This window comes from Callionymus lyra, chromosome 10 (genome assembly GCF_982586985.1).
Source record: "Callionymus lyra chromosome 10, fCalLyr1.hap1.1, whole genome shotgun sequence".
Lineage (NCBI taxonomy): Eukaryota > Metazoa > Chordata > Actinopteri > Syngnathiformes > Callionymidae > Callionymus > Callionymus lyra.
In genome coordinates, this window is record NC_141827.1 from 25,473,833 (window position 1) to 25,487,612 (window position 13,780).

The 13,780-nt window shown below is 43.9% G+C and overlaps 1 pseudogene across 1 annotated transcript; it reads right to left on the bottom strand.

The window, feature by feature from the left end:
• Positions 1 to 447: 447 nt before the first annotated feature.
• Positions 448 to 8,649, bottom strand: LOC148071220 (AMP deaminase 1-like; annotated as a pseudogene). The gene is made up of 16 exons (XR_015712950.1): positions 8,541 to 8,649; positions 6,906 to 6,994; positions 6,631 to 6,794; positions 5,542 to 5,582; positions 4,422 to 4,553; positions 4,132 to 4,351; positions 3,490 to 3,610; positions 3,097 to 3,292; positions 2,899 to 3,030; positions 2,658 to 2,821; positions 2,377 to 2,507; positions 2,150 to 2,306; positions 1,136 to 1,256; positions 892 to 1,065; positions 695 to 805; positions 448 to 618 (listed from the first exon to the last, which is right to left on the bottom strand). The product of XR_015712950.1 is annotated as an AMP deaminase 1-like (transcript).
• Positions 8,650 to 13,780: the final 5,131 nt, after the last annotated feature.

Genomic DNA, 13,780 nt, shown 5'->3' on the forward strand with positions numbered 1-13,780 from the left:
TGTTCACGTGTCATGGGAAACATGGCCACTGCTCGTAATATCGTATTAAATATAAATGAGTTACTTACTTGAAGAAAATCCAGTGTTTATCGTATTTATTGTTTGAAATCGTGAAAAAGTATGTAACCATTTGTTTTGATTTATATTAAACTGTTAATGTAATTTAAAAATAAATGATTGTAACACAAGTTGTGGCGTGGCTTAGCAACATACAATCTTTTTATCCGTGCAGGAAAAAGGATTATTCCCTATTATTATTAGGTTATTTACCTTTATATGAGTTATCTGGCTTGAGCTGGTTTTTCCTGCAGTGCAGATCATGTTGTGACAGCCAGACAGGATTCATAAACGTGTCAGAACAAAGCAGAACCATGAACTTGGCCACATTTTAAAATCTGTTCAGGTTTGGTTTGCAAATGGAAAATAAATAAAAATAACACCAACTTGGTCAAACGTGGCCGTTCAGTCGGCCTTCAGACTCTCCTTGATCAGGTTCAGCTCGTAGCAAAGAGTCTCGTAGCGGTACGCCATGCGGATCTGAGCCACGTTGGTCTTCCGGATGTCGTTGCCCTCTGGACCCTCCTTCAAGTAGTTTTCACCAAGGAAGTGGGCCTTCTCCTGAAACAGCCAGATCCACATGAGATAAGACATGGAGGCAGTCGTACATGTTTCCTGGATGAGTTCCTCAGTGTACCTCATGAGACATGGCACTCTGCAGCACACTGTTCCTGGAGATCTCACACATGTCGCAGGTACTGAGCTTGAAGACCTGGGCTGCGATGGCGTATTCTTCCATCAGCGGCTCCTGAAGATTTACACAACAAAACTGCTTATTTTGACGTCTTTCTTTGAGCAAATGCAACTCAACAACAGCTACAAAGATGGCCGCACCCTGGTGTAGTGGAACTGCATGGGGTCGTCTGTGGAGAGAGACACCACCAGACCCTTCTTTTGGAACTCCAGCAGGGGGTTCTTGGCGTACTCCAGGAACAGGCTGTTGTTACTCGGTGGGGACATGGCGATGGGGAGCTGGGTCAGGAAGTACAGGTACTGCAGCACTGGACTCTGAGGTGGACCAGAGAATGAATGGTAAATTAAACGGCAGCGTTTTCACGAGGGACTACGTTAAGCAAACCTTCTTGAGATTGAGGCCGTGAGAGATGTTGTCTGCGGTCATGAAGGCAGCCAGCAGATGAGTGATGGCACCAGCTTCACCACAGTGAGGTCTGAACAAGAATGTGTTCATGCCCCTCTGTCTGTCCAGGAAATAAACAAGCATTATGATGAGCATATATCAATGTTCATGTTGATACGGTGACCGATAAAGATGTCACAGATTCAGTTTGAATATCGGTCTAACGGCTCGACTGATCATACCATCTCTGCTGCCCTCCATTCAGAAAACCTCTGTGTTTTCTGTGCAATGACAATAAAAGAAAGTCTAAAGTCTAAAGATGTCATTGTTTAAGATAAGATCAGAGATTATGGATCCCAAGTTTGAACTTGTTTGGTAACAACAAACACAGAGCGGTAACAACAGACTAGGGGTGTGTATTGGTAAGAAACTGGCGATACGACACATATTACAATACAGGGACAAATATACCATATATTATGATACTGTAGGAACAAGGTTTTTGTTGTGGTATTATGCAAGTATTTGACTCTGGCGAAGTCATAACTGCTGTCGTTTGTTTTGAAACCAAAATTTCCCTAAACATTAGCATTAATCTATCCTCTCGTCCTCAGCCATCGCTGGGATGTTGTTTATTTATTAGCTGTGAAGGATGTTGTTAATTACAACACAAAAATGAACAATATTAGCATGTTAATTGTAAATAAATTTAAAAAATATATATTTTTTTAATTTATTTAAATAGAAACCGTAAAGAAACTAGGATGAAATGAGTTGAAATATGTGTTGAAGGCCATAAATAAATAAATGTTTTTTTCTTGAGAACACATAAACAGTGCTTTGAGTATCATGAAAATATTGTGATATTTTATTGCAACAATATTTTCCTACAGCACTAGTCCTACTAGGTAAAACATTTTGTTACAATACAATATAGACTCTGAAAGATGTTGGCCCCATGTGTGAGTTAGTTTGACTCCTTGTTCTAAAGAGGAGGTGAAAACATCAACTCACCTGCGGAGCTGGTTGAGCACTGCGATGTTAGCATACATGTAATAGATGTAGTAGGTGTATGAAGGGTTCTTCTCATGGTCCCACTCCTGAGGTTTGGGGCTCTTGGTTGAGAACATATGACCACTGTGCTTGGACTCGTCATCTACGCTGTCACCTGGACTCAAGAGCCAGACAAACGTAGATTCAGTTTCATCAAGTTTCAAACGCTGGCTGAGGTTCTTTGTGTCTCACATGCTTAAGGAAAAGGCTGAGGTCCGGGTTGGACTGGGGGTCGATGGTGGCCTGGAAGACGGGCATGAAAATGTTCTCCAGCATTTTTCCAAAGTGAGGCACAAAGTTCCTGCCTCTGAAGATGTCACTGAGTTGGAGAACACACAAGAGAATCAAAATGCATTATCTTTGCAGACGTTGCAGGAAAAACAACACAATGATTTCCTAACAGCTGGTCGAGTGATTATCAAAGTCAAATTCCACATTGAGTGAGTCATTGTCACGTTTGTAGACTCACTCGATTCTGGGGACTTGGATCATCCACTTGAGGTTTGGGGAGGAGACTCTGTGCTTGACGAACCAGCCGGAGAGCTAGGTCCACTCGGCCGGGTTGCACCCATAGATGGACAGACGAGGCTCCGCGTACTGACACTTGGCATCCTCCAGATCGCTAGCAACTTCCTGGTATTGCAGAAGCACCGATCAAGATGGTTTGTCTTAACAAACCTTAAACCTTAATAAGGCTATTCTCGACTGACCTTGATGATGGTGGTGAAGTATTCTCCGTTGATGTGGTTCTCCGTCTTCAGGTACAGGTCACGCAGCTCGCTGGCACCGACAGGGTTGTATTTGGCGTTGAACTTATCAAAGCGTTGGAAGGTTTGTCTGCCCTTTATAGAGAATAGTCAAATAAATTATATTAAAATGAAACCTGTGGGAAGATGCTGGTAACTTACAGCGTGAACATCCAGGGAGTCCACAGTGAGGTCATAGGGGTGCAAGTGGAGAGACTCAAACAGCTCCTTCATGGTCACCTCTTTACCATTGAGCTTGTGCACCACGCGGTCAGCGTCAACGCGATAGGACCTCTTGATGAAGCGCAGCAGGTGCTTCTGGTTCATGCAGGTCGGCCGCGTGGATGTGAGTGTCCACCTGGAAATGAACAGGAAGAGAAAAGCTGATAATGACAACTCGCAAAGATATTTCCTAGTTAGTTAGTTATACAAATGACCACAAGAGGGAGACATTGACAACGATTTGACCGGGAGGCTGTTCCTCTTAAGATCTTATATATTCCATTCATCTGACGATATTTGTGGAAGATAACGTGTTATGAGGACGAGTTTTACCTTCCTGCAGTTGTAGAAATCTCTGTGAGGGTTCAACTTCAGCTTCTCCATCTCATTCAGCATTTCATGGACATTGAACTTGGACATGAGGAACTTGAGGCGACGATGAGTGGAAGTCTTCCTGCAGATGAACAAAAAACAAAATTTATACTTAAATTTCATCTTTAATTCAAATTTAAATGTTGAAACTTAAAATATCTTTATTGAAATGTTGTGTTATTGAATTATTCATCTTTGAACAATTTAATTCAATAATCTGTATATTGAAACTTTAGTTTTAAAGAATAATACATTCATTAATTTCTATATTTAGTTGTTGAATTATTCTTTCATTAAAATAAACAAACATTTTTGAATGGACTTTGATATTCTAATTCATACAAATCCCCCCCCAAAAAAATTAATTCAAAATTATATTATTCTTATGCTTTTAAATTCAAAATAAAAAACGGTATAATAGTGGCAACATTTTTATATTAAATTTAAAAAAGAATGTTTTTTTCTTTTACTAATTAATTTCAAAATGAAATATTGTTATTATTATTTGTTATGTATTAGTGCCCAAATCTTTGTTAACATGTAGTTAACACAAGATGTAACACAAGATGTAGTTTTACAAATATACATTCTTAAAGAACTGACGTGGGGCCCTGAGCGATGAGGGCGATGAGGAAGTTCATGTCGTCGATGAAGGTGTCGTAGTCGGGGCAGGGGAGGTCTTTGGGCTGGTGTTTGTCTGCAACCGCAACATCATTGTACACGTAGATGAGACCGTCCTTGATGCGAGCTACATAACCCAGGTTTTTGGGCAGGGTCTTGGCATCTAAAGGGTCTTCATCCTTCTTTGGAAGAGGGGTAAAGACTGACACACAAACGACAGGTTAGATCTAAAGATACTTATAAACATCCACCCCAGGTGACTCTTTCCTCACCAGGCTGCAGCTGATCATCCATTTTGAAAGTTTCTCCCTCAACTTCACACAGGTACTGAGACGTGGTTACTGGGAAGCGCTGGAAGGCCAGCCTCATGTACTTCTCTCTGATGGTCAAGGCTCCATGGTCACCTACATCACAGGGAACAATCAGTCGCCAAACATCCATGATTTATACATCTAATCATTTTAAAGAAAGAGACCACTGGCATAAATTCAAATAAAATTGAATATCATCAGACTGTTGTGTAATTGTTATGGCTACTAAAGTGACAATATGCTAAGCTTAAAATATTGTTTTGGCGCCCTCTAAGTCCGAAAAGTGTAACTGCAAGATGTAAAATAGACAATGTGCCATACAAAAATGATATGAGCAATTTTATTGAGTCTGTTTCTTATGTCAGATCAAAATGTCTCTAAGAATGTCAGCCATGTGATGTAGTCACATTGACACAATCAGAGGCAAAGTTACCTATTTAATAACATAATTAAAAATACAGCTAGATAGTTCTACTACATCAGCTGTGACTGTTTCAAATTAAACCTTTGTGGTTGCAAGAACTATTATAAGAATGAATTTTAAGAAAGTAAAAAATACTATTTTGTAAAAGAAAGTATTCATTTTTCATCTTGATAGTAATAATAACAAATTGCATATATTCAATCTTATGTAGTATCCAAGCACCATTTTCTTCCTCCATTGGTAAACTTCTTTATTTAAATCAAGTAAGCGAATATCTGTGCTATTAAACACAAAATAACCTCCTAATAAAAATGTTTCCAGTTCTCAAATTCGTTTTGCACTCCAGGAGAAATGTAGCCAAATAAACCAGAGCCTAAAACAGAAACTTCTCACGACAGTGTCAAGTGCACGGTCAAGACACCGAATGCCGACATTCACTTTCACACGTGGGCAGAAAATCCACAAACAGCTGTTATTTCAGTCTGAGACGAACTAAACTCTCTGCCAAACACACACATGTCACATTACCAGAGATTCTAGTCACTGATTTTTAGTGACAAAGAAAACACTTCAAGTGTTCTGTAAATCAACAATATTTTTACCTATACATTATATCATCTGTTGGACATTAATAAACCCCCGGTGAAATTCCAATGCCTTTCTTTATCGCCTTTTTGGGCCAGTTGTTCAACGGTAATCTGGTCAGATTTTGGTTATTGGATTAGAACAAATCTTGAAAATAAATTGGTTTTAAGGGAAAGAAGGATTCTGAAACTCTGTTGGATCATGTAATCTAATCCTCTTTTAAATCTGGATAAAACCTTCAGACAAAACATTTTAGTAGCATCTGAATAACTTTGTTTGGAGAAAAAAAAAAAAAGATTATCCTGATCCCAACAGGGAGTTCGACTTCATGAAGGATTTTGGGAAGGAAAAGTTTTTTAATTGGTAAAATGAATTTCTATCATTTTGAATAAATCATCCACTTATATTTTGTATTTTATTTGTTCAAAAATAAAATTAAAATGATCTTGTACCCATTAAATAAAGAACAGAATCAATGACAAACACAAATGGTATCTTCATTATTTGTGTCCTCACTGCGTATTTATTTATTTATTTAAAAACAATCAAAATAATTCCATTCTGTATTTTGTTTACTATTGGACCTTTAGCTTTTTTATATGTCAGACTCTTAAAATACATCATAAAAATATGTTTATGTTATTTTTGTTTTTTGTCTCAAGAAAAAAGACAAAAAAGTTTTTTTTGTTCTTTACATTTCTAATATCCGAAAATCGGATATGTTGTCCCATTTAAAGCAATCAACTCCAGATTTGCTCACTTTAAAACTAATATCAGGTTGATCCAATCAAAAGATTAACAACCAAAAGTGATGCAGCATTTCACTAAAACTCATATTTCTTCAGGTAGTTGTGTCGGAATTTCATGGCCTTGTTGGATCCAAGAGAGGTTCATAATTTTATTTTCTACCAGTTATATTTTGGTGAGAAGCAATGATGTACCCCAGAGGCGTAGTCTCCGATGATGGCCACTCTCTGGAAGTCAGGTACTTCCAGGTAAGTGGGCATGTCCACTTCCAGAGACACTACAGCAGAATGGGCAGCCCCGTGGGCGGTAAGCCGGCATCGTCAAGGTGCGGAAGTGCTGGCGGTGAGGAGATCAGGTCGGTGAAGAATGAACAAAGTGTAGGGACCAGAGACAAAGATGGTGTCGAACCCTCACCTTTTCACATGGTCGTCGTCAGAGTGAAGATGCAGGGCATGCTCCTGGTGCAGGATGGGACAGTCCTCAGCCACATCGAACATGGAGATCTCATCACGGACGTTCTCATCTTTGGTCTCGGATGCAAAGACCTTCTCTGCAAACGCCCTCATTCCATCGTCGGTCTCTGACAGGGAGCATTGAGCCGTTCAGAGAAATGTTCTCATGCTTGTTGTCGACTTAATGATGCTGAATCTCTGGTGAAATGGCAGACAAGGATCTAAACTGCTGCGTACAGACTCCAGCACATGCCTCTTACACGGGCTGCAGAGGTCTCCAGTGCCCTCCATGCACACAGAGGACTTATCGGCCACAGATCCAGATCCTGTTTGACGGTTTGGAAGCCCAATAAATAGGAGTTCAAAGCACATTTATTAAGGACAACATGATGGATGGAAGCACTTTAAGCAGGGCAGATGAAATCAGATCAGTAAACAAACTGAGAAGGCTTTCAGCAAAGAAAGAATTTAGATTATTGATTCCACATCTGTCTGATTTCATGTGACTGCAGCTGGTTTTCGGAAGCAATCTAAAGAGACCACCTACGTTCAAACTCTGCATGCACCTTGACGACTACAGAAAAACACTGAAAACTTAGACTCAAAGACAACTGTTTCTACCTAAAAACATCCGTACTTACTTGATGAACCTGATCAAGACCAACAAGAGTAGCAGCACCCAGAAAAGAGATGGTTAGAACGTTAGATATGTAAAATATCAGGAAATATTTTGTGAATATAATATAGTATATAGGGACAATGTTTATTAAAAAAAGATGCATTATCAGTATGAATCTACTTTTTCCAAAAGGGGTTGATGGTAGAATGAGAAACAAGGTTCAACACATGCACTTCACAGTGTCAGAGTGACAATGAGGAGAGTGAAAACAATCCTGATGGAACATTCATTTAAAAGCACATGCAAATATTAAAAAACTGACTGTGCACAGAGGCAACTTCCAAACAAGTGTTTAAGAAATCAATGTATTAATGTATGAGTTCACTTTCAGATCAGTTGGGTCCATTTATGCCTCGACTGAGGGTCCGAATTAAACAGACGGGTCACTGAATGTGAACAGAAGATTAATAATTGACTCATGTAAGCTTTGCTTTGCTGTTTTTAAATAAAGCGTTTTATCCACCATCAGTGAATAAATGCTTTACTTGCACTTTTTAATATTCTATCCTCTCTCTTGCACTTACTTCCTGCTTCAGCTGAGTGCAAAACATCCCCATCATGGAGGGACAGTCCAAGTTAGAGGGAAACCAAACATGTTTTACAGAAGAGGTCAACAAAAAAGGCTATTAGATTATTGCTTTTTGACAAACTACAGTATGTCAAGATTGTCTGACAAGATTCTTTTAAAACAGTTTTCAAATTTTTAAGGATTTAACGTGACTTCGTACTGAGCTGAGCTATTATTAGCAGCCATTGCAACATCGTTGGTATGTTGGGTTCAGAATACAGGAAGGAAATATTACCCACAACAGTACAAATCAACTCTCCCTTTCCAGGCTGTAAACTTCTGAATGACGTAATCTGAAGATGTGCATTTACAAGCTAATCTCCAGTTTGTTGATCTTTTTTGTTAGTTTTACTATATATTTCTTATTGAATATGGTTTCAGTCAAACATAGAAATGTACAATTCTATTTCGTCCCTACTGACCGCCAGAGGCGGTGCTTCAAGCACTGAATGTATCCATCTTGCGCATGCGCAGTTCGAGTTTAATACCAACAAAGTCACCTGTGACCCCTGATGACCCGGAAGGGTATATCTTCCGGTGACATCAGAGGATCTGTTCCTTTTCATCTTCTCGCTGCGCAAGTAGCATGTCACCGAGCTAGCTCAAGGACTAGCTCTTTCGTTGCCGGTAGTCACGCGACTTCTGTCGGAACTTTCGCCCTCCAGAGACTGCAACGAACTTTTGACGCGGAGAAGTTGTAGCGGCTTGCCGTGGACACTTCCGGAGATCGTCATCGTTTGGCTGAGTACCAATTTTCTTATCATTGAATATCAGTACAACCTGTTGTACTCGCTTTGGTTGTATTTGATTTATTTCGGTGAAAGGAAGCGTACTCGCTCCCTCTCCCGACATTGTACTCTATATTTATATATCATTGAATATCAGTACAACCTGTTGTGCTCGCTTTTGGTGGTATTTTGATTTATTTCGGTGAACGGAAGCGTACTCGCTCCCTCTCCCGACATTGTACTCTATATTTATATATCATTGAATATAAGTACAACCTGTTGTGCTCGCTTTTGGTTGTATTTTTAATTTATTTCGGTGAACGGAAGTGTATTCGCTCCCTCTCCCGAAATTGTACTCTATATTTATATATCATTGAATATCAGTACAACCTGTTGTGCTCGCTTTTGGTTGTATTTTGATTTATTTCGGTGAACGGAAGTGTATTCGCTCCCTCTCCCGACATTGTACTCTATATTTATATATCATTGAATATCAGTACAACCTGTTGTACTCGCTTTGGTTGTATTTTGATTTATTTCAGTGAACGGAGGCGTACTCGCTCCCTCTCCCGACATTGTACTCTATATTTATATATCATTGAATATAAGTACAACCTGTTGTACTCGCTTTTGGTTGTATTCTGATTATTTCGGTGAACGGAAGTGTACTCGCTCCCTCTCCTGACATCGTACTCTATATTTATATTCAATGAATACCAGTACAACCTGTTGTACTCACTTTGGTTGTACTTTTGATTTCTTGGTGACGGCAGTGTTTTCGCTCCCTCTCCCAACATTGTACACTAAATATTTATATATCGGTACAACCTGTTGTAATCGCTTTTGGTTGTATTTTGATTTCTCTTGGTGACGGCAGTGTTTTCGCTCCCTCTCCCGACATTTATATTGCTGTTTTTTCAGCTACTGAAGTAGATTCTTTTATATTTGTTGGTGACGACTGCGTATTGCTTCCTCTCCCAGCATCTGTGATACTTCCATCTCATATGTGTAACACTCGTTGGTGAAGGCTGTGTTTTCGCTCCCTCTCCCAGCGTTTGTGATAATTCTATCTCATATGTGTAACACTTGTTGGTGACGGCTGCGTGTTCGCTTCCTCTCCCAGCATCTGTGATACTTTTATCTCATATGTGTAACACTTGTTGGTGACGACTGCATATTCGCTTCCTCTCCCAGCATCTGTGATACTTCTATCTCATATGTGTAACACTTGTTGGTGACGACTGCGTGTTCGCTTCCTCTCCCAGCATCTGTGATACTTCTATCTCATATGTGTAACACTTGTTGGTGAAGACTGCGTATTCGCTTCCTCTCCCGGCATCCGTGATACTTCTATCTCATATGTGTAACACTCGTTGGTGAAGGCTGTGTTTTCGCTCCCGCTCCCAGCGTTTGTGATAATTCTATCTCATATGTGTAACACTTGTTGGTGACGACTGCGTGTTCGCTTCCTCTCCCAGCATCTGTGATACTTCTATCTCATATGTGTGACACTCGTTGGTGAAGGCTGTTTTCGCTCCCGCTCCCAGCGTTTGTGATAATTCTATCTCATATGTGTAACACTCGTTGGTGAAGGCTGTGTTTTCGCTCCCGCTCCCAGCGTTTGTTTTTTTTTCTCTGTGTGGCCTTTTGCTCGTTGCTAACATGCTTGGCGGCCACTCTTGCTCAGTCTGTTGGCTTCCCTGCAGCCTGAGGATGGCCATGATATGTGTCCCTCATGCCTTGGTCTCGAGCATCTGAGGGAAGGTCTGTCAGAAGATCCCTGTATGAACTGCAGCTTCATGCCCGGGGAAAGAGAGTTGGGTGATCCTGCTCCTCCTCCAGCCATCTTGGTACCGGAGGAAGATGTAATCCCCATGGCAGCTTCAGCCACTGACTTCGCCGAATATGGAGAGGAGGTGGTGCCACGGCATGTAGCCTCCCACGTCTCCGTGGCAGGTTCCCGTATTTCAGCCCACAGTTCTACTGCTGGTTCTGAAGACGGCTCAACGGGGCTGTCATTCGTACGGCCCTGGCTCGCCTGCAGTTAGATATACCGCAGGCTCAGCCAGCTTCGGCCAGTGCTCTTCAGGCGCGGATCAGCTCCCGCCAACTTTACTGTGCCTCCATCTGACGAATATTTGAGGGAGTTGCAGAGCCTTCTCTCGTGCAACTTCAGACGGCCGGAGCCGGGCAGCCAGGCAGCATGCACCCAAGTTTGGATTGGGCCGCATACCAGCGGTTGAGCCGACAATAGCTGCTCTCCAAAGCCTATGAGGCAGCGGCACGAATGCGACACATAGGTAACTCTATGCCCCACCTGGTGCTTGCTTTATCAGCATCCCTACAGGAGACTCCACTGGATGCTTCGTCCATAATTTGCATAGGCATGCGGGAGAACCCTCCGCAGTGTTCCAGTGGAACCGGGGGGAACTCTTTGGACCTGCCGCGCTAGAGGCACTTGAGAGAACTGTCCAAGCCAGACAAACTCAACAGGTCCACAGCCAGCTCAGCAGTTGACCAATGGGTACAACTTCAGTTCCGACGCCGGCCCCCAACCGTTGGCCTGGTCAAGATGACCATCATACGCGACCCGGCAAAGCCCAAACCCTCAACCAGGAGGTGTCTGTCCTCCTGGACAAGGGTGCAATCGAGCAGATAGATCCCCTGTTACAACCAGGAGGGGTCTACTCGACTTACTTTCTGGTAACAGGAAAGATGGCGGACTCCGTCCTATCCTCAACTTGAGGGGACTCAACAAGTTCCTGAAGGTCTTGAAATTCCACATGCTCAGCCCTGCAGAGGTTCTGCGGAGAGGAGTGGCTTAGTTCAGTAGACCTGAAGGACGCTTACTTCATGTGCCCATAGCACAACACCACAGACGGTCCCTGAGGTTCGCCTTTCAGGGACGTTATTTTCAGTTCAGGGTGCTCCCGTTCGGCCTCTCCCTTTCGCCGCGGGTTCCTTACCAGGGTTGTGATGGCAACCCTTACGCCCCTGCAGTCGCAGGGCATGAAGATTCTGCCCTTCCTAGACGATTGGCTTATCTGTGCTCTGTCCCGGTCTCGGGTGACCCTGGACATCACAAGCCTTCTTTCCCATGTGTCTCGACTAGCTCTCAGGGTCAACTCTTCAAGGAGTTGCCTAGTCTAGCAGAGCACATTTTTTCTCGGGATGACACTCGATACAGTCTCAATGAAAGCCTGCCCTTCACCACAGCGGGTGGACGACATCCTCCGCCTCCTTCCCTCTTCTGCAGGGGCATGTGGCTGCATTACGTGGAGTTTCTGCGACTCCTAGGCAAACTGACGGCTGCCGCCACAGTGGTGGGGCTGTTGTTGCTACGTCCTCTTCAGAGGTGGCTGAACAACTTTCACTTGGATGCCAGGTGGCACCGGCACAGGAGACTCAAGGTGTCACACCGTTGCCTCCTTGCTCTGGCTCCGTGGAGAGAGACCTTTCTCCTCCAAGGCGTGCAGATGGGTTCGGTTGCATTCCGTCGAGAGGCCATCACAACAGACGCCTCCCCTCAGGGTGGGGTGCAGTTTGGCAAACCATACAGCCCAGGGGCTGTGGTCTGCTCGAGATTGCTCGGAGCACATCAAATGTACTAGAGCTACGAGCTATGTATATGGCCCTGCAGTACTTTCTTCCCTTACTGAGAGGGCAACATGTGCTTGTGCGGTCATACATGTGTCGACCGTATCGCATATAAACCACCAGGGGGGGCACCAGGTCTGCACAGCTGTTGCAAGCATCCCGGGACCTCCTACTGTGGGCGGCTCCACGCCTGGCCAGCCTGAGAGCAATGTTTTTTGCCCGGGGACCAGAGTGAGGTCGCAGACCTGCTCTCTCGAGGCAAGCCTCCATTGGAGTGGCGGCTTCATCCAGAGGTGGTGCTCAATATCTGGGACATCTTCGGCAGAGCAGAGGTAGATCTGTTTGCCACAGAGCAGTCGACCCATTGCCCCCTCTGGTTCTCCCTGAAAGAGGAAAGCAGTCCTCTGAGCCAGGATGCTCTTGCGCACGACTGGCCAGAAGGTCTCCTCTATGCTTTCCCTACAATCCCTCTGATATTCTTAACACTACAGGGGGTCCTCCATCAGGGTCACAGGCTGCTGTTGGTAGCCCCCTTCTGGCCAGGGAGAACATGGTTTCCACTGCTGCGCAGGCTCTGCCGCAGCTCACCATGGCGCCTCCCCGACAGGAAGGATCTCCTGTCTCAGCTAGAGGGCCAGATTTGGCGTCCCGACCCTCTTCACCTGCAACCTGGGTCTGGCCGCTGCAGGGCCCAACCCGCTTCTGACGCAGTGTTCAGATGCTGTCTGCGACACTATACTAAATGCCAGGGCACCTTCTACACGGCTGCAGTATTCAAATAGATGGCAACTGTTAACTGCATGGTGTTCAGACAGGGGTGAGGACCCTGTGCACTGTTCAGTCCCAAAGATTCTGGAGTTCCTCCAGTCACTATTGGACAGTGGCCAGTCTCCTGCTACACTGAGAGTATACGCGGCAGCCATTTCCTCTCGACATGTTCGGGTAGATGATAACACAGTGGGGTCCCACAGACTAGTGTCCCCCTTTCTAAAGGGCGCGTGGCAATTACGCCCCCCACGCACACAGCATGCCCCAGCATGGGATTTGCACCTGGTGCTTGACGCTTTGTGTCTGCCTCCCTTTGAACCCCTGGCTCAGGCAGAGCTGAAGTGGGTTTCTGCTAAGACTGCTTTTCTCCTTGCCATTGCTTCAGCGAAGCATATTGGGGAACTACATGCCCTGTCTGTGAGTGAGTCATGTCTGCGGTGGAGCTCAGACTGCTCAGGGGTTACCCTCTGGCCAAATATGGCTTTTCTCCCAAAGGTTCTGTCATTATCAAACCTCAACCGTCCCATTCAAGTGGCACAACTTATTCCCCCGGAAGGGGAAGACGCGTTTGGACTGCTGTGCCCTGTGCGGGCTCTAAGAACCTATGTAGCTGCAACCGCAAGTATAAGACGGTCGGACCAGCTCCTCATTTGCTATGGTGGCCCTAGGAAAGGCTGTGCTCTTTCCAAACAGCGACTCTCACTGGATCGTGGATGTGTTTACCCACGCATATAAAGGAAGTGGTCACCCCCTGCCATTCGGGGTGAGGTGC